Genomic DNA, 22,156 nt, shown 5'->3' on the forward strand with positions numbered 1-22,156 from the left:
ATGTTATTTATCTATGATCTAGTTTTAAAGAATGTTAACTGAAATATATATATATATGTGTGTGTGTGTGTATACCTCTAAATGAATAAAACATGGATTTAATTAGAATGACAGAAAAAAATACAGAAAACCCCTAAATGAGCAAAAACTATTAATTTTTCAGCTAACAGATGAAACAAAATTAATTCATTTTATTTTATCTTTATTCCACTCTTCGATTTGGTCACCACCTTAACTTACAGGGAAAAACAATCACTTATTTCACTACTGTTAATGCACACTGTCTTCACAACTGAAAAATAATAGTCTAAGAGTTGTACATGCAGATACAGCCTTGAAGGGGTACCTAGGTGGCTCAGTGGGTTGGGCCTCTGTATTCAGTTTAGGTCATGATGTCTCAGGGTCCTGGTATAGAGCCCCATGGGCTCTGTGCTTAGCAGGGAGCCTACTTCCCCCCCACCCCCGCCTTCCTCTCTGCCTACTTGTGATTTCTCTGTCAAATAAATAAGTAAAATCTTTTTTAAAATTATACAGCCTTGAAATAAAAAAGAACAAAAGCCCTATAAAATTAAGCCTTATAAAATCAGACTATCACTTTGTGTTTTTTAATAATTATTTAATAATTTTTACAGATAATAATCTCAAAGAGTTACAGAATGCATATTTGTGGTTGAGTTAGAATTCATCTCCAACGTAAAAATTCACTTATGAGGAAAATAAAAATGTCTAAAAGTAAAGTCTGGCAAATATCAGTGGTGCTTTACTATGGAACTGACTAGAAGTAATACATTTGAAAATGTTTTATTTAGGTCTGCTGAATCTTTAAAACATCAAAATATTGAGAAAAGAACCTTAAAATAGAAAATAAAAATACTATACTTTCTGGTCTGTTAAACTGCTAGCTTTTGGAAATACATTTATGTTTATAACTATATATCATAAAATAATATTCATGAGAACATTTTCTGTATTATTAAAACTATGAAAAAATAAATATAAAAAGAGCATTCTACCATTTTGATAAAGCAATCAAATTGTGTCAATCTATTAAAAACAGATTAAACATGAGCACTATAAATGCTAATCCTTTTAAATTGCAGATAAAATATTCTGAAAATCTTCTTTTCTGACAAAAATAACACAATTCATATCATTTATGCTGTTGGATAATTGTTTCATGAACACATATTTCAAAATAGTTCATGAACACCAACCAAAGCTAAAAGTGTACCAACAGACGTATCCAGAAAGCCACTGGCACCACATCCCATGTAGATATTTACCTTGCTTGGTGCACATTCCCAAACAGACCCTCTGCTGTCATCACAGCTTTGTCTCCCAGGAAAACACTTGAAATAGCATAATTCATACAGAACCATTAACAATCTTGAACACCAAAAAAGTGGGGGAGGGATTGCTGTTATTAGGAAAAGTCAATAATGCAATAAAAATGAAGTTCTAGAGATACAATTACCCTAAAATTACAGGCTTCATATGTCTCAAAGTTAAATAAAGATACAGTCCTGGATTATTCTCGGGGTTAGGGCAAAACAAGAGAAAGATGTGATAATCACAATATTGGGCCTTTGTTATTCAGAAAGGTCAAGTTCACCCTCTGCTTTGAAATTTAGAGAAAAGAGATTTAAAAAAAAATAGTCTGTGTTCTTTCTGTGACCTGGACCTTGGATTCTGTGCCTTGGGATCCAGCTTAGGGTGAGAACTAATATAAATCCCCTGGGTGGCTGAATATTCTATTATAAAATAGATCCTACACTACAACAAGTTGTCTCATCTTAAGGGATAGTGTAATTATACTGACTATATATGTTTAATACCTTTTAATACCCTCACCTATATGCCAAATAGTCCAGTAAAGAGTTGTTCCAAACACACCTTGCTGTTTCTTCTCTTTCTGCTTTTTTTCCAGCTATGGTGCCCACATTGCCTGAAATCCTTCTCAGGAATATCTGTCCAACCTCCAGAGCTACTCCTGAATATAATCTTTCCCCGGCCACATAAACATCTGTCCTGTTTGGAATTCCTCTAACACTTACTTGCTCTTCACTTCTTTCTAGTACATAATCATATGTTGTCTTGGATTGTTTTAAAATCATTTCTCCAAATTACAATAATGTTTACCCAATACATTCATTGTTTGTACCAAGTACTGTGCTTAACACATTTAACCCTTACAGTAATCCCATGTATCAGAGTCTACCAAAATTTGCATTTTGTAGATGAAGAAGAATAATTAAGTAGTAAGCAAGAGTACAACACTCTCTACTACTTAAGTAAAGCATGCACTCACATCTAAAGCTCTCCCAAGGTCTTATTTGACATTGTGAAATATGACCTCATGCAAATGCCTGTCCTCCTCAACTAGACTGTAAGCTAAGGTCAAAGAGAATGGTGTCTTTTACTTCCTTCTAATATCTTCTGCCGGAGCATAGGGTGGGCAGGGTTTAAGAGCTCTGAGTGAGGAAGGCACAGAGAATGTATCCAGAATATTTCCTACAGCGTCCACTAAATGTTCTGTTGGGTCTTTATCTGTACCACACATTCTTAAAGGTCCAGTCAACTAAAGGCAGAAGCTTCTGGAACTGAAATTCCTCAAAGGAAGTAGGTCTTTATCTGTAAACTGGATTATGGTCAGAGTGGCAGGCTGCTTTTTGAAGATACTAGTTCCTCTTCTATTTTATATTTGATTAATTGTACTCATCTTTCTAAAATCTTACTGTAAACGATGTCATTTTAGCTTCTATGCTTCAATAAATATGCATATTTTGTTTTCACTGAGTGGACAAATGTTTACAAAGGAGACAAATAAAAGCTACCTTTCTTTCCATAGTAAGCACATTATTAAAAACTGAGGTATACACCCACATTACTCTGTGTTGCAAAACTGCAATAAAGAAAGAGCAGGGCTGACCGAGGGTCTGCCTCTTCCACACACTCGCAACTATGAAGCCCCACCAAGAAAGAGCAGTAGAGATGCTGGAAGGGGAAAAATAATCTGAGAGTAAATTAGAATAAAACTAACTGATTTTTTTCAGATACAATTACTATCAAAGTCTTTCACTAGCTTCGCGGCACTCCAGGAAAAGGAACAACAACAATACAGGAATACTCCCATCTACAATTGTGTTCACTTTTAAGGAATGTAACCACTCAAATACAGACCAGGCTGACTGCAATTCTGCATCAGGATGTTGCTAACACTGATAATTCAACCAAGCTTCTGCCACATGTCTTAAGAATCAGCCAAGCCATTAATGGAATTGCATTCCTACCAAGGGGAGTTTAGGTAGGGGGTAGGTGCATCATTCCTAATAACACCTACTTCCCCAAAACTAATTGGGATGATTTAACTGTGTCAGCTCTTCATCAAATCAGCACTCATACACTTTGCAGGGTAACTGTCTTCATCTCAACTCCTACTTTACATTCCCATAAAATGCAAAAATGCATATTGCACTATTGACATATAATAATTTAAATGAAAAGAAAGAAATCAATAATTTGTTCCACAGCACAGCATCTTACTGTTAGCTTCACTGAATCCATCATAAATTTCAGTTCCTCCTCACACACTCATTAAACATAAAATATAGCTATCCTATGGATATCAAGGTTTTGGGTTTTGTTGTCTTTTTTTTAAAGAATATACATATGGCAAAATACAAGCTTCTAAATACTCCATTTCTGATTTATACTTATATTGTTCATTGGAGCTTTCTAAAATGATGAATACACTAAACATTCTGAGGCATGGTTGTCCCACCACTTATAAATAAACTTTTCAGCAGCAATGTTTACAAAAAGGAAGACTGAAAAATTACCGTTAATATATATATAATGGAAGGGGTTAGAGTGCAAGCTAAAGAAAGTAAAGTGAAATACATCATTTGGTGAAACTAAGTGGTACAAAACCCAACTGAAATTTTAAATTGTTAATAACGGTCCCAGAGCTAATTCAACTTTTCCATTGGTTTGTGGTTTACAAACAGAATCAAACAGTATGCTTCTCTTCAAAGATCTTTACAATTCCTGTAAGGTGGAGGAGAACGGCTAACATTATCTGTTAAAGTCTATAATGTGACTAATGTTATTAAAATGGTATATGTATAAGCCTGTGAAGTAGAACCTCATTACTCTAAAAACTATCTATCCTTTGTCCTCCTTTAGAAGTTAACCCCTAATGAACAAAAGTGCATCTCTGCCATCCTTCTCCCCGTTTTCCCAAATCAATCTACCTTAGTGTTTTGTACGCTGACCAAAACATTCCATAAATAATGCTATGCTGCACACGCATTAAAGTTTAGAGAGTTTCTGCCTTTGAAGAAGATAGTGACAGGACTAAGGACACACGGGTTCAATTCCAAGACAAATATTAGGCGGGTGGTTTGAAAATATCAATCAAAAGAGGCCTAGGGGGAAAGAAGACAAGCGTCCACTGCCACCACCCTTCTTTTCCCCTCCCCTCTTCCTCTCTTGTTCTCTTCCTCTCTTCTCTTCTTTCCTTGTGGTTTCTCACAGAGACTATCAAAGCAGGAAAGCTGCTAATTTAAAATTAGTGAGACACACGCTGGGAATATGTAATTCTCAGGAGGAAAAAAAGAAACTGCTAAAGGGGGATGGGGGGGTTGTTGGCAACATGTTTAAGTGACAATCCTCCCCACCCCCACCCTAATACTGCACAAATCCACAGATTCTTCTTCGACCCTCTTCTTCCATGTCCCAGCACTCTATCCAACTTGACCCTTAATTCAAATAATTTAGGGACCTGCAGGGCATCCGCGGTGCAAGAGTGTATCTCTCTGTATATGTGCCCAATTTTCTGGAAGCCCCTGAATCCGGACAGTAGTAGCACGCAAGGGATCTCCCACCGGGGAAGGGGTGAAGAAAGGGGTGGGGGGGAAGGATGCAGAGCTGCGCTCTAGGGCGAGTGGCTGAAAGGAAGAGAGGGAAGAAAGAAAGGGTGGGAAGGAAGTGGGGCTGGGAGAGAGGAAGAAAGGGATGAAAGAAAGGCTGGAAGACAGAAAGGAGGGGAGAGGAGAGAGGGATGTTGGGAAGGATGAGGGCGGGAGGGTTGGGGAGCGAGGAGGGAGGGGAGGATGGAGATGATGGGAGGGAGGTAGGGAGGGAGGGAGGCAGGCAAGGATGGAGGATGCTCTGCCCAGGACTCACCTCTGTGGGTCGGTGGGAGTTTCTCGCCTCCTCCTCTTTCTCGCCCGTTCCCAACAGCTGGAGGGGTAATCACTGAAGGGACTGGAGAGGCGGCGGCGGGGACGAGGGCAGCAGCTGCTGCAGCAGCCTCTGGCCGAGGTGCGGTGCCTCCTGCTCCGCCCGCCAGCCCGGGTCTCCGCCTTACTCAGGGCTGGAAGCGAAGCCGCTCCCCCCTCCCCCCGCCCGCCCGGCGTCCTGCCCAAGCGCGAGCGGCAGCGGCCCGGATCGCCGCTAGGGGAGGTGGCCAGTGCGCAGGCGCGGCCGCTTGCTCGCTTGCGCGTCCCCGCGGTCCCCGCTGCTCGGCGGGGCTGTGGGAGGCCGGGGGAGGCGGGGCGGGGGGACACGGGCGCGCGCGGCTTAAGGAGCGCCCAGCGGGAGGGGCAGGGGCGGAGCTGGGGAGGCGAGGCTAGCTCCGCGCCGCAGGTGGGGGGAGGGGATGGCGGCGAAGGGGCACCGCCGAAGGGCGCAGGTGCCGTGTCCATGACAACCGCGTTACTCTCCGGGCAAGGACCCAGAGCTGAGTGGCCGGAAGCCGCGAGGACCGGTTTCTGAGACACCGTGCGGGAGAGGTCCTGGGGCAGAGGGTACGGGGAAAGGGGACGGGGGTTGCGGAGTAGGAAGAAAGGGTGAGCCCGAGAGGGCACAGACACGTGGCAGGAGGAGGGCTGGGCCTAAGTGCAGGAAGGTGGAGTCTGGTATGGGAGGAAGGTTTATTGGGACCTGGCTACTAGGGGGAGGAGGACTAGACTTCAAAATAGGATCTGGAAGAGGATGGAAGAGTTAAAACAAATGCAATATTTGCTCATTTCACGAGCCTTTGTTGAGTGCTGTGTATGTGGAAGGCATTCTAATTCTTTCATTGATGCAAAGAATATTACAGAGCCCCCCAATTTGCACCAGCCACTCTACTTAAGCATTTCCAGATATCAAAAATGTTTAATATCCGGTGTTTGTCCTCGCGGAGGTTTTACTTTGGTTGGGAATTTACATAGAGATTGTAGGGAGTTTATGCTCTGTTCATCACCATCAACTGGGACTGGAATGTAACTGTTACAGAAATGCTAGAAATGAAGAAGGAACAAGCTATTAAGTTACAGTTATCTTTGTTCTGCTACAATACCAAGTGACTTTTTTTTTTAATCGAGAGAGAATAAAGGGAAAAAAAATCTATGTCAGTTTGGTGAGACACAAGTGATGCTGCATTCACAACATCCTACTGGTCTGGTCTGTTCACCCACCATCATCAATGTGTTTGTTCGTGCCAACACTTGTACGGCCCTATATTACTTGGTACACGCATGTTTTTACACTCCTTCTTCATTGTCTATGTCAGCTACGTTACATCCCCTTCTTCCCAAGCTGGCATCTGCGATTGTTTGAAAATGTTATCAAAGCCAAGTGTCTTATTCTCTCCAGGCAATGGCTTGAGAGCTCTATCTCTAACCATTCCTTTGTATTTTTCTCCAAATTCTTCTTGGCTTACATTTTCCTTGTCACCACCACTTCACCATTTTAAAAATTCCTGAGAGAAAGTGCACAGAAATCAACAGTGTAAATAAACTTAAGAAAAACCTCCTTAGCCTAAGACGATGTTTCAGTACCACGGACAGTGACACCGCAGATTCCTCTCACCAAGCTTTTTCCTTACTCTCAGTTTATAGAAACAGTAGAGAGACTTTACAGAAGAAACAGGATGGGCTTCAAGAAGTAAATGCAGAACACCAAATTATCTGTGCCAAAAGATATGAGCAGATTGGAAAAAGGAAAGAGCACACCATGGACTGGAGTATGTAGGAAGGAAACAGGCCCTTCAGCTAGACTTGAAGGAAGAGTAGGTAACATTTAGAGAGACATCACAGGACCCTAAAATGGCAAGAGGAGGATAAGTTACCTAGGGAGGTGTTCAAATAAAAATAGGGATACTTCATAGCACTACTGCACCATATCTTCCTGAAGACAGAGTATACTTTGATTTTAATTGGTCTAAAAATATGGAAAGGGTAAAGTAGTCCCAGTTAAGTAAGGTAGAATACTATCTCAATGACTGACATTTCTTTGTTATTACTGTGATTTTTCATTCTCATCAGGCTGGAGGAGATAAATTTAAAAATACAAGCCAAAGAACTATCAGACAAGTTCATCTCTTTAACATTGAGTGGATTCATGTATAGGTTTGTGAGTTGTTTTAAATTAGGCTTTAATCTGTAAGTCTGTTTCAACTGACAGTAGATGGGGTGGGGAGAAGGGAGACACAATGTAAACTCAGTGTTGTCAAAATGAGATTTCCTTCATTTTTATGTTGTAGTGACTTTCAAAACTATTAGATATTACTGAGAAACCTTTAAAAGTCATTTGTAGGGGCGCCTGGGTGGCTCAGTGGTTTGGGCTGCTGCCTTTGGCTCAGGTCATGATCTCAGGGTCCTGGGATCAAGCCCCGCATCGGGCTCCCTGCTCCGCAGGAAGCCTGCTTCCCTCTCTCTCTCTCTCTCTGCCTGCCTCTCGGCCTACTTGTGATCTCTGTCTGTCAAATAAATAAATAAAGTCTTTAAAAAATAATAAATAAAAGTCATTTGTAAAATATTTATAAGGTTTTATCCATGCAATGGCTTTAGACTTAATAAAAAATAATAGCCTAAAAGCCATCCCTTATTTCTCAGACCCTTGACCTCCCTCACTCTTCCTTCTAAATGCACCAAACTATTGTCTGTCAATCAGATAGTGATAAGAAATTATCCAGGAAATATATTTAAGCCTCCAGCAGGCCAATGACAGCTAAGATTTTTGTTCCCTGCCTCCAAAGAATTTACCAACTCTTTCATGTTTTGGATGAAAGGGACCTTCACCCTTACCTTCCCCAATGGAAACATGCAAATTCAGTATTATTTCTTAGTTAGCTACATTTATTTCTCTCTGATAACAGTCTAAACATCCTTGCTTAAATAATAGATATCATTGCATATTAAATAGCTATCATTTCATTTGACCCATTCTAAACCAAGGGGGTAATTTTATTATTATTTTTTTTACTTTGTTTCTTTTGTTTTGAGACTGCTTGTGAATTTGGCTGTTTCTGATTTTTTTAAAATTTATTTAAGTGTTGTCCTTCATTTCAATGACATAAACAGATACAGTCCTCAGAAAAACAAGCAGTTTCCCCTCCTGCATTCATATCAAAGATTTATACCAAGATAAATAACAAAAAGCATATTATCATGTGCAAACGCAAAAATATTCTATATAAGCATTAACATGACATCCAGATTTTTAGAATAGATTCCAAGTCTGATGATTATAAGTAAAATTATCCCTCATGCTTATACATTTAAATGTTAGGTAACTACACACTGGGACCTTCATTCAGTCTGTTAGCTCCTGAAATTTCTCTATCAAATCCTCCTGTGAAATTCATTTTTTAGTGTATCTCAGTTTTAGGTTCACATCAAAATTGAGCAAAAAGTACAGAGTTTCTATATACCTCCTGTTGCCATACAAGCAAAACCTCCCCTGCTATTGACAACCACAGTGTTAGACTTGCTAAAACAATGAACCTATACTGACATACTGTTATCACTCAAAGTGTTAACACAGTATAGTTTACACTAAGATTCAGCTTGTACATTCTATAGGTCTATAAAAAACATGTATCCACCATTGCAGTATCATACAGAATAGTTACACCGTCCTAAAAATCTATACCTTACCTGTTGATCCTTTCTTAACCCTAACCCCTGACAGTCATTGATATTTTTACTGTATCTATAGTTTTGCCTTTTTCAGAATATCATATAGTTAGAATCATACAGTATAAAGCCTATTTAGCCTTTTCAGCCTTAGCTTCTTTCACCTAATAATATGCACTTAAGTTTCCTTAATGTCTTTTCACACCTTCATAACTCATTTAAGTGCTAAATAATATTCCATCATTTGGTTTTACCAGTTTGTTTGTCTATCTGCCCAGTAAAGAACATCTTTGTTGTGTCCAACTTCTGGCAATTATGAGTAAAGATAACATAGAAATTTTACTTTTTAATAATCTCCTAAATATTTCAGACCTCGTTACAATATTTGTTACATATGAGTCATACCCCAGGATTTCTTCTTCTATGATTCAGCTTGTTCTCACAAACGTAGCAGATTTCATCTCTTGTCAAACAAATACCAGTCAATGAAATGCTCACTGTTGTTTTTATGTACTCCTTTCATTATTAAAAAAAGCAAACAAACATTAAATTGTTTTAGAACTCTTGCTTCCTACCTATTCTATCAACTCTAACTTTGCTTTTTTTCAAATATATCTATCATTTATACATTTGTATCCTTAGGTAATTGTGTGTATGTCATTTAATGGTGTGTTAATGTATGTAAACACACACATTATGTTTGTAAGTAAATAGAGAAAGTGTTTTAGGAATTATATACATAAAATTTCTACCTCTTTCCTTTTGAAACATTTCAGCTGTGATATTATATAGATAGAATGTGGTAGAAAAATAATGGACCCCTAAAGATTCCCATGCCTACTACCTTGAACATATAAATATGATATGTTACATGACAAAGGGAACTTCAAGGATGTAATTAAAGTTAAAGAATTTGAAAAAGGAGATTATCCTAAATTATCTACATGGGTTCAATACAATTACATGTCATCTTAAATGTGGAGAATCTTCCTTCGCTAGAGAGTCAAGAGATACATTAGATAAGACAGCAGAAGAGTCAGAGAGATTTCAAGCATGAGACTGACTTGAATAGTTATGCTGGCTTTGAAGAGAACCATAAACCAGAAAATAAGGGCAGCCTCTGAATGCTAAGCACAACTCCTGGCCAACAGCCAACAAAGAAACAGACCTCAGTCCTACAACTATATGGAAATGAATTGTGCCAACAACCTGAACAAGCCTAGAAGTGAATTGTTCACTAGAGCCTCCAGAAAGAAACATAGAGCAGCCAGCACTTTTTGATAGTGGTCTCGTGAAACTCTAAGCAGAAAAACCTGTCTAGCCCACTAGACTTCTAAACCACAGAACTGTAAGATAACAAATTTGCCTTTTTTTAAGGTACTAAGTTTAGGGGAATTCAGTGATGGAAAATTTACATGTATAAATTCTGTATCAATCACTTTATTTGCAAAAAATAAAGGAAGAATTTCACTGAATAGCACTCATGAATTCCCTTATTCCAGTGTTACCATATTCTAATGTGTGATATTAGGCAAGTTACTTAATGTCAATAAGACATTTTCAATCTGAAAAATGATGGTAATTTTTATCTACTGTCCTCTGTTGTGAGAAATAAATGATATTTGTCAAGTTTCCAGTATACTATTTTCTGTAAGTAGATGTTGTACTTTTCCTTTAGTTAACATTTCTAATATGAAAAAGTGAAACAGACATTAAAATAAAATTATTCCTTGGTATGTTTGACCATTTTGGATTTGTTACCTTTGTCTTTTTTTTCCAAATTATCTTTTTATAAAGATAAAATAGGCTGTAATATCTTCTCATACTAAATAAGGCTTTTGCTTAATAAATTTCAAAATTGTATTACTTTATTCTCGGTTGTAACCCTGAAACAGCATTTTTCAAACTCTACTCTAAGAAGGAATATTTCCTGTCTGAATTCTTTCAACAGCAAGTGACTATACTCTAACTTAATTTTGTTTGAGCAAAGAGGAAATTTTGGCTTACATATCTGAGAACTGTCTTAATGAAACTCAGCTAAATTTAAGGGGTCATCAAAAAATATTAATTATGTTGAAGAATCTAGTTGTGTTTGCAGGGGTCTTGTTCATACATGAACAAATTATCATGACCAGAGGAATGTGATTTTTTGGGTTCATATACCCGCTCCTACGACTATGTGCAAAAGGAGGAGAATTATCAAAAAGATTTTGAAGGGCGTGGGGAGAGCTTATAGCACAAACCAAAATTTTAGCTTCCCAGCCCATCATTTTGAAGTTTTTAAAAAAGTGACTCCTACAGGGGTGGCTCAGTCAGTCAAGCATCTGCCTTCTGCTCAGGTCATGGTCCCAGTGTCCTAGGATGGAGCCTGGTACTGGATGGAGCTTCCTGCTCAGCAGGGGGCCTACTTCTCCCTATGCCTCTCCCACTTCCTTCTGCCCCTCCCCCTGCATTTGCTGTCTCACTATCAAATAAATAAGTAAATAAATAAAATATTTTATTAAAAAGTGATTTCTATAAATAAATAAATAAATAAATAAATAAAATGTTTTTTAAGAAGTTATTTCTATGGTGAAATAGTATTGGTAAGTGCTGAGAGAAACACATTTAAAGGTTTTCCTTCTTGAATACTCAGAATATGATAATATACATAAAGATTATTTAAGAGAAACATATCATATATAGTGTCTCCCATACTTATTTGGTCTCAGAACCCTGTCACAAAGTGTCTCTTATGATTAGAGTTCCAAAGAATGTACTTTGGGAAAAGCTGACCTTAGTTTTCACTTTACTCTTTTTTTCTTTGATTCTCATAGCTTAGTAATGAGCTTATTTCTGTTTTTCCTTGATTTAAAAAATATCTGATCCTTACTGCCATTATTATTATTATCAAAGATCATTTTAACACTTAAGGGGACTTTAATGATAATTTTTCCTATCCAACTTCCTTATTTTGCAGATGGAGTAACAGACTCAATGTGCTTTTTCTCCCATAATCATGGGACTAGTCAAAGCCCAACTAAGTTATGCTGATGTAATAAATAATCACCAGGGCTCAGAGGGTCATGTGCTAGCTCTGTTTTACATGGTTCTCCTTCTGAGACCTAAGCTAACTGCACAGCCACTACCTGGAATCTAATTCATTATCATTACAGAGGGACAGAAAATAATGAATTGGTCTGGCCCAGGAGTAACTTATATATTGGATCCTGCTAGATTCATAGCCCACATAACCACAAGGGGCTTTGAAATTCAGAACTACTGCATGCCTGGGAGACAAGGAACCTGAAATATGTAGTAAGCAATTTTGATTACCACAGTGAAAAAAATGTTGGGACAGGATTTCCTGACTGACTTCTCTCTACCACTACTGATTTCCAAATTGGGTTTGATGATGCATGATGATAAAGATATCGCAGAATATTTACCAGTGTTAAGAACTGAATCTAGAGCTTTTCAGACATTAATTAATAAGGAGATTGCTAATATTATCTACATTTTAAGATGAAGAATCTGATACACATGGTGTTTTAATAAGAGTTGCCCCCTGACTATAACTGAAAGGCACTCTTATGTATAAGGCTCTGGGTATAGTTGAGGTCACAGAGTTGGCAGGTGCTAGAAGTGAATTTTTAATCCATGCAGCTTGGCTCCAGGGTGCACTGTGCTCTTCCCATCTATCTACTACCTTCCTACTACTGGAAGAAAAATAACTCCTTCCTGCAAATCAAAACACGAAGTTCCTAGTTCAGCTGTGAGGTGACTAAAGCAGATTCCTTTTTTTTTTCCTTTTCTTTTTCTTTCTTTTTTTTTTCCACTTGTAACACATGCACATTAGGAAGGAGATTTACAAATTTGAATTGTAAAATACCAAATGCTCCATCAAACAAAGAAGATTTAAACTACCTGAGAAACATCTACAGTCCTCATTCTATGTACAAATATACATGCACACATTCCTACATTTTATTTAAAAAGTGCTCTGGTGATGAAAAAAAATAAAGACCACTGAACAATCTGGTCTCAAATTCTACAAATACTACTGTCCCAAGTGCCTGTTTGTATTGTGTATTATCACGATGTTCTTACTAAAGCCTCAAACTCATCCCTTTAAAGCTTCAGCACATTAATTCATTCATCCATTCAAGAAACTTCTGACCCTTGCCTAGTAGATGACAGTCACAATCTCAATGCTGATTATTTAGATAAATAAAATACAAAGTTTGTGCCATCAATGATCTCATAGTTTAACAAAGCAAAGTGAGAAGAGATACGTGCAGTATAATGCAATGAGAACTTACAGAGCATACTGTTGATTGCTTATCCAGCATCCATTCCTCTCTACAGCCATTCTAACAGCTGTGCATTTCTCCACCGTGTAGCCCAGGTGCTTTAGAATGAGGTGAGCCTCACCTCTGGCTCCAAGACTAGGCCTGGTAAAAGGGAATCCCATTGACCTTGTCACAGGTATTGGTTCACAAGTTCAGGCTTAAGCTCCTTATTCCCTTTCATTTCCTGGTCACATGGCTTGATTTGGGAATTGACCTATGATGGGATTTGCACCTATGGGACAAAAAGAGAACTTTCAAGTGGCTTCTGAAAAATAACTCTCTTTTCAAAAGTGCTAATAGAAGAAATATCCATTTTTCTTTTGATTTTAAATAGCATATAGGCATATGATGAGGAAATGACACAGTCATTTCAGGTTCAGGTAGGAAAAAAATAAACTACTACAGATAGTTTAAGCAAATAGAATTTAACGCAGGGAATTGATCGCGTCGGTGTTTGAAAGATTAAGAGAATAAAAGAGAAAATAGTGTAAACCAAAGATAAGCAACGCCAGGAAGCATCTTTAGGGCCAGGACAGGGAGAATAAGGGAAGAGGTGGTTTTATCAGAGCTAAGGCTGTGCTGTGGTGGTGTTACCAAAGAGGAACTACCTGAGTTAGTGCCGCGGCCATGAAAGGCATGGACACTACTGCTGAAACCATGGTCCTTGAAGGACTTTATCCATTTCTAGAAGTAAGAAGTACTGTTAGAGAGAAAAAGAGAGATGTAATAACAGTGTCTCCTCTCTACCTGTTTTTTGATCTTTTCCCAGTGTCTCCTACTGGCATAATTTAGGAGAGTAGCCAGAAAAGGAGCCTGAAACTTAACATATCTCCCTAGCCACAGAATTATGACGAACAGTGTGTAAGAAAATGGAAGAAAGTAGACAAATAATCAACACATTGAACCCTTTGCATTCAACCCTCAGCACCCATACACATTCTACCTTAAGTTTTAATACAACACAGATGATAGTGAATGTGATGCAACTTATCTAGATGCAGCTACACTTTGCATGAAAGATACTCTCTCCTTCCCCCAAAATGGAAAACACAAAATTCTATCACTTACCTGTCTTTTGTTCGTTTTCATTCACAGTCACAAGTCCTGTTATTGGATATCCTGTCCACTGTTATTACTCCTTGTGTTAAAAAAGAGAAAAAGAAATTAGCTACCATTTAAAAGTACACACATACACATATACACACACAATGTTCTAGAATTCACATATGAACAACTCCCCTTATCTGCTACTCATTTCATGTTTACCTTGGCCCCAGCCAGGATTTCAGGATCCTTACCTAGTGAGGATGAGTCAAGTCTTCATTCCTGAGAGTATGACTGCTTAGTGAAGATGTCTTTTTGATTTGTCTAAACTTCCATTAATTTTTCCTATTGAATAGTAAAATATAAGTGACACTCTAGGAAACCTCCTTGGTTCCAGACATAATTCTGCCTGTCTCCACTATAGGGCAGCAACCCAATCTCTCCTTGGCAATTAGAATAAATCACTCCATAAATCACAGTAACACATTATTTGTCTGTTATTTCAGTGGAATGAGGAGCCCACAGTGACCAGGTAGCAAATGTAACTTCCATTTCAATGAAATAATTATGTCTCCTGGTTAAAATAGTATTCATTATGGAAATAACAACTCTCAACCAACAGAGCCCAGAGTTGTATGCATAGGAAAAAAAAATTAGTGAGTAGTTCCTTTCTCCTCTTAATTAACAGATTAACAGTAAAACAGTATCATACGGTACTTAGCAGAATCTGACACTATGTGGTATGGAAAAAAATAAATAAAACCCAAATTTCAAATTACTGTCTCTTAGATAGTATGCATCTAATACTTTAGGAAGAAATTCTATGTTTCTGTCAAACCAGCTACTTTAGAGTCAAGAAGTATATGGTAAGATCCATGAATTTTTTGGTTCTATCACTGTCCTTCTTTTACCTTGTCAAGTTCTTTGGCCAGAATAGCTTGATGGTGAATAAGATACCCTAAAAGCTTCTTGATGTTGGTACTAGAAGAGGCACTAGAATACAAAAAGCAAATCCAATATCCAGAATAAGTTTCAGTTCCAGTGAAGATGAAAATCATTTACTGTTTCAAGCTGGGAAAAGTTCAAAGCAATCAATTTGATACTAGGCAGCTGCCTGGTCTCCCCAAGGAACAGTGCCAGTCAGGGCCTAAATTTGACCTCTGCTGTTGGCTCCTGTGCACTCAGCAAGGATGACAGTCAAATATCTTTTGTAAGACAAGGTTTATATTGTCAAGGTTTTTGAAGAACTTCTATGCTACTTTGCACATGAATGCATGGATTAAGCGCTGATACAGAGGTTAGGAAGTTACTGTCTAGCTGATATCTATAGACTAGGTCCTCATGTATGTCTTTTCTCTCAGAGTAAAGTACTGTTGCTTGGCTTCTGCCATTCAGGAATCTCATCATTTCCTCTAAAATCAGGGAGCCTTTTCAAAGTTGGCCTGTTGCAATGTCATCCAGAGCTAACAAAAGAAAGTGACCAAAAAATCCATTTTGTTTCATTTATTATGGATGATCCCCAAAATATAGAAAAGATGGAGAATAGTATAATTAAATATACCTAGCACTCAGCCTCAACAATTTTTAGTTCATTACCAATTTTCTTCCACCCTATTTATATTCACCCATTGAATCACAGAATTTTTGAAGATTCCAGGACTTCCCTCATCAATATATTTTTCAGTATCTGAATGAAGGGAGTATTCTCTAGACTCATGTGCAAACCATATTGGGAGATGACCAAGCTGCAAATAATAAATATACTCTTATCTCTATCCTCCTAAACCTTGAGATATTTCTTCATTACGCCAGGGCAATTGGATACTCCCAATATCACTGAATATAGACCACATTGCCGGAAGGGCCAGCACTCCCTATAACTTAGATGGATAAAAGATTACTCCAAGTGTTGTTGTGAAAGAGGGAGAAGGCAAGGGGGTCAATGCTCAGAGATGAAGACCTTTTGCTCTTCTGAGCTCCCAGCTTTATTGGTCCTTCAAGAGAATCACAAACCTTTATCACTATTTCTCAAGCACTTAACCAGTGACAAGGGGTCTTACTGGAACTAGGAGATCTTTTTACAGGAAAGATGCAATATGCTAATCTATATGTTCTACCAGTTATGATAAACATAGCCTAGGGGACAATGCATACATCTCTTAGATCAGAGGGCAGCTGTTGGGGCTAAGAAAGCTTCAGAGAAGGCAACTCCCCGTGGCATTCCTAGTGCAGAGTGGTCATGCAGGCTTCAGCATTCCAAGGGCCTACACCCTTTTCCCTTGTCCCCAGAGACCTTTGGCCTCTTTTGATACTTTTTAGCAAGCCAGGTATTATGGATGATTTCATGCTCTACATTAACTCCAAAACCACATGAAAGGCTGATATGTCCGCAGCTGATCTACCCCATCTGCTTAAGATAGCACATTGAATATAGAATCTCTGTAAGTTGACGTTTGTTCCAAAATCCTTAGAATCCATTCTCACACATTTTCTCCAAGTTTCAGCTCATATAAGTAAAAAATATCCTTACAATTATTTTTTTATGTGTAAGTCATATGCCCTTGGATAAGATTTTATACCTGTCTCCTGATGTATGCCAATCTCTGATTCAAGTTGTATGTTCAAAGGCAATGAGGCATAGGGGAGATTTGTCTTAAGAACAGTCATCCACTTGCAAAGCAACTTCCTTATGGAAGGTTACTACCACAGGGTCTCCAAAGAGTCAAAGAGTAATAGCCATTGATATGGGTAATTATTTCTACTAATAATGGAAATTCAAGGAGATTTGGGGGTTCAGAATACTCAAATTAATCCATGTCCACCCAGATATGCTTATGGCAAACTCCAGAGTTCAATTATTTCCAATAAAAGCTTTAAATATCACACAAGATAATATGCTTTAATTTTCACATAAGATACGTGGGCCATGAATTATACTTACATTATAATTCTGGAATTTTCACTTTTAAACTTGGAATGGGATTTGGGATCTCCCTTACAGCGACAATAAATGAGAGGTTATTTTAGAAGTACAATAACATCTCAATATATTGAGTGTCTGACTTGCCTTAAACTAAGAGATTAAAGCCCTGGGCTTATCAGTTTCTTTCTGTAAGTGATCAAATGCACTCTCAAAAAAATAAAAAAATAAAAAATCTTGCCCTCAGCATTTATAGTCATCATTACCACCAGAGCAGCTGAATACATTAACCACTTGGTTTCCCAGAGCTTTGACTTCAGCAGGCATTTCATATAAAGCAAGAGATGCCACTGCATGTCATGGATTAGCAGTAACCCCTTTTCCACTGGTCATAAGGCCATCTATATATACAAGCTCTACAAGGTATATAACTAAGAATCCCATTATTGAAGTCCATTTTCCAGAACTTGAGAAAACCAAAAGGATTTTAATGATTTAATTCAGGGATCTAATTCAGGAATATTATTATATATTTACTGGGAAGTCTGAGAGAAATAAAAAAAGGGGATGAAGACATGATACAACAGAGATTACAAATTGTTGTTAGTGGCTACTTAATCTAGTTCTTGGAGAACAGAAGAAATAAGATGTTATAATCAGCATCCAGAAGAACACTCACTGCTTCTTTGCTGGGGTGATGTCTAGATAGACTGAAACCACGGACTAGGGGTCTGAAGCTTGTGCCAGAACCATGGAAGAGGAACCACTGACATTGAAACTGGACTGCTGATGGACAAAAAGGATACAGTTGCTCAAAAGTACTGCCAGAAGAAGAGCAAGAAGAAAGAAGAACAGTTTCTTTATTTCTTCAACTATCTGATGCTTTGCTGGTATCACTTTTTGGAAGAATCTCAGTAGATGTCAGCTCAGAAGGAAGGCTAAGGAATGTACTTTGTAGTCTTCTGTACCCAGAATTTCAGAGCAGAGAAGCTGTGACAAAAAAAAAAAAAAAGAAAAAAAGGCAAATATACAGTACAATGCAGGAAAAAGGATTTATTTTGGGGCACAAGTCATTTCTGTGTATTTCTGTGTATGTCATTTCCTTTTGGGTAAGAAAGATTTTGTGTTTGTCTCCCCAGGTAAATATAAAAATCTGACTCAGGTTTGTTAAGCACCTATATATAAGAAATATTATTTGTATTCCACAGAAACTGTGGCAAATAAGAATAAATATTGATACTCTAGAAATGGAGACAGAGAAAAATCATACAAAAAATATATGTGTAATGTAATTTTCAGTATTGAAAAAATCATAAAGAAAAGTAAAGTGTAGTAAGGGGTAGAGAGAGAGGAATTGGTAGAGTCTCTTAATGGGATATTAGGGAATTTCTGAGAAGGTGATGGATGAACACAGACCTGAAAAAGTATATGAGTGTGATGGTTAATTGTATGTGTCAACATGAGGATGTTTTGGATAAAATTAACATTTACATCAGTGAACTTTCAGTAAAGGGATTATCTTTCATAACATGGGCAGTCCTCATTCAATCAACTGAAGGACTGAATAGAACAAGACCAGCTTCCCAGAGAAAGAAGGAATCCTCTAGTAAATGCCTTCAGACTTCATCTGTACCATTGGCTTTCCTGGGTCTCCAGAATGCTGACCAACACTACAGATTTTACCAGCTATCATAATCATGTAAGTCAACTCCTTATAATAAATATTGATACAGGTATATTTCCTTATGATATGTAATATAGATATATTTCCTTATCATATATATATGCATATGTATATATATACATATATATACATATATATAATATAATATAATATAATAACTAATATATAATTATAATAAATACAATATAAATAATAATAATTATTATAATAAATATAATAATATTATATATAATATAATATAATAATATAATAAAATAATTTTTGAAATAAACAGAAACAATAGTCTAAATAAATAAGAAACCTTTTGGTTCTGTTTCTCTGGAGAACGATCACTAATTCAGTGACTGGTACTTGTCAAGGTTCTATGTAGGAGCATTCTGGGCATAAGTAGCAGCAAAGCTCAAGGTCCTGAGGTAAGACCAAGCTTGTAGCATTCAAGGAACGTTGAAATAGAGTAGTAATAGTAGTGGTAGGAGTGGAGTAAGGTAGAGAAGAACAACAGCAGATAGGGCCAGAAAGATCTATAGGGGCCATATCACAAAGAATATCTGAGGTTATGGGAAAAATTGAGGATTTTATTCTTATTTTGATGAAAAGCCATTGAAGTGCTTTGATCAGAGGAGTGACACATCTGATTTAGTTTTCAAAAGATCATCATAGGAAAATTGACTCAGGGAACCCATTCAGAAGCACAGACACAAGGTGGCAAGATGCTGTATCGGACTAAGCAAGATATGGTAGCTTTGTGAAACCCATCCTGCCTCCGGACTTGGAGTTATATGATCTGTTTTCTTTTTGTGGTTGTTTAAGATAGTTTGAGCTGAGTCTCTTCTATTCTGTAGCCATCGTGATCCTTGCTGATGCAAAATTTTGCTACAAGTGTGTGGTGCTGAATCAAGGTCAAAGGAGGTCAGTGAAAAAAATCCCTCCTTCCTGGACTAGGAAGCTGGTGATCTTTGTAAAGCAGTTATATAAGAGCTGGGTAAAATGACATCTCTGCTCCCTTAGGAAACAACCGCGTACTTACAGAGGGTGAAATATAGGGTGACTGAGAAAGAAAAAAAATCAGACTATCAAACTGTTAGATTAGTCTTCTAGCCTTTGGTGAAGTCTACAAGAGAAATAATGGCTTATTTAAAACTGAAGTTTTTGAAAATAGGGAAGAGAAAGAAGGGAAGAAAAATATCATTCTTTTCTACCTATGGATGATATCCAAATTATTTCAAACCCACTTCATATGGAGTTCGGTAAGTTTGGGAATGCCCCATCTCTACCCTTAAGTTAAGGTATTTGCTAACAGAGCAGGGTTGGTAGGAGGCCGAGAAAGTGATGAAATGAGAAGATGAGCCTAACTCCTCAGACTTCTGTCAAGAAAATTATTTTAAGCATTTTCAACCGATGAAGTAGTTAATCATGCCATAGAAAAGGTACAGATGGGATTTAATCTGGGGTATTATGAAAGTTTTGGTACCTTTTCACCTAAGGTTTATTTTTTTTTTAAGATTTTATTTATTCACTTATTTGAGAGAGTGAGAGAGCACAAGCAAGCAGAGAGAGAGAGAGGAGGAAGCAGGCTCCCCGCTGAGCAGAGAGCCTGATGTGGGGCTCGATCCTAGGACCCTGAGATCATGACCTGAGCCGAAGGCAGAGGCTTTAACCCACTGAGTCACCCAGGCGCCCCAGTTTATTTATTTTTTTTTTAATTGCTCTGAGACAGAAGTTAAGATGAAGGTGTCATTCAATTTCCAAAGGAATTGGCAGTGCATAGAAGCATGTTGCTAAGAGAATGAAATAATTGGAATAGACTTTGACCAGATTAATGACTGTGTGTGAATACCATGCTTGTAAATTTTTGAAAGCAAAAGCTCAAAAACTATTAACTTTTTAAGGAAACGGTAAGGCCAAAAAAAAAAAAAAAATCCATACCTGGCTAAATACTCAGGACTTTAATTGCTCAAACCCAGAACAATCTCCAGATCCTCAAATTTTTCCCAGCTGGGACTGGACTGCAAATGTCATACCATCACTAGAAAGGGCAAACTTTCCAATGTCCATTTAAAATATGACTATGAAGAAAATGACAGATGCTGGCGAGGATGTGGAGAAAGGGGAACCCTTCTACACTGTTGGCAGGAATGTAAGCTGGTGCAACCACTCTGGAAAACAGCATGGAGGTTCCTCAAAAAGTTGAAAATAGAGCTACCCTATGACCCAGCAATTGCACTACTAGGTATTTACCTTGAAAATACAAAAGTAGTGATCCGAAGGGGCACATGCACCCAAATGTTTAATAGCAGCAATGTCCACAATAGCCAAACTATGGGAAGAACCTAGATGTCCATCAACAGATGAATGGATATAGAAGAAGTGGTATATATATACCACTTCTTCTATTCCATTGTGTGTGTGTGTATGTATGTATGTGTATATACATATACATATACATATATATATACACATACATACATACATACATACACACACACACAACAGAATACTACACAGCCATTAAAAGAAAAGAGATCTTTCCATTTGTGACAATGTGGATGAAACTAGAGGGCATTATGCTTAGCGAAATAAATCAATCAGAGAAAGACAATTATCACGTGATCTGCCTGATATGAGGAATTGAGAAGACACATGAGGGGGTTGGGGGGTATGAAAAGAATAAATGAAACAAGATGGGATCAGGAGAGAGACAAACCATAAGAGGTTTTTAATCTCACAAAACAAACTGAGGGTTGCCAAGGTAGGGGGGTAGTGAGAGGGTGGTGGGGTTATGGACATTGGGGAAGGTATGTGCTACAAAGTGTGTAAACCTGGCAATTCACAAGCCTGTACTCTTGGGGCTAATAATATATTATATGTTAATAAAAAAATAAAACATTTTTAAAAAATAAAATAAAATATGACTATGGAGGAAAATGGACCCAAAATATCCTAAAAGTAGAACTGGGTATTTGGGATTTCGTTAACCAAGGATCTCACTTGCCTTGCATACGTGATATTCCTATCCAAGTGGATATAATATTCACTATCACCCTGTAACTCCAGTGTTTCTTATCCCATTCACTCTCTTTCTTTTTTTTCCATTCATCCCTTTCCTTAATAGAGCATTATTATTTGTTGTTGTTTGTTTGTTTACTTTACTGATGGTGTTCAGTTCTCTTGCCACCACAATGTTGGTATGTATACTATCAGCAAAATATAAATAGCTACATCTGAACCCAAGGGAAGGGAATAAATTCAGGTAGTCTCCTTTGGGCATGGA

General features: G+C 37.8%; 1 protein-coding gene across 3 annotated transcripts in view; it reads right to left on the reverse strand.

Annotated features, from left to right (window-relative positions):
- The window catches only part of CTNNA2 (catenin alpha 2), a 1,132,931-nt gene extending 1,127,423 nt beyond the window's left edge, over positions 1-5,508 (reverse strand). For all 3 annotated transcript variants that reach the window (XM_059405715.1, XM_059405716.1, XM_059405717.1), the window contains exon 1: positions 5,188-5,508. The gene's annotated coding sequence lies outside the window, so the exon portion shown is untranslated. The remainder of the gene's footprint in view (positions 1-5,187) is intronic.
- Positions 5,509-22,156: the final 16,648 nt, after the last annotated feature.

Source organism: Mustela nigripes, chromosome 7 (assembly GCF_022355385.1).
Source record: "Mustela nigripes isolate SB6536 chromosome 7, MUSNIG.SB6536, whole genome shotgun sequence".
Taxonomy (NCBI): Eukaryota; Metazoa; Chordata; class Mammalia; order Carnivora; family Mustelidae; genus Mustela; species Mustela nigripes.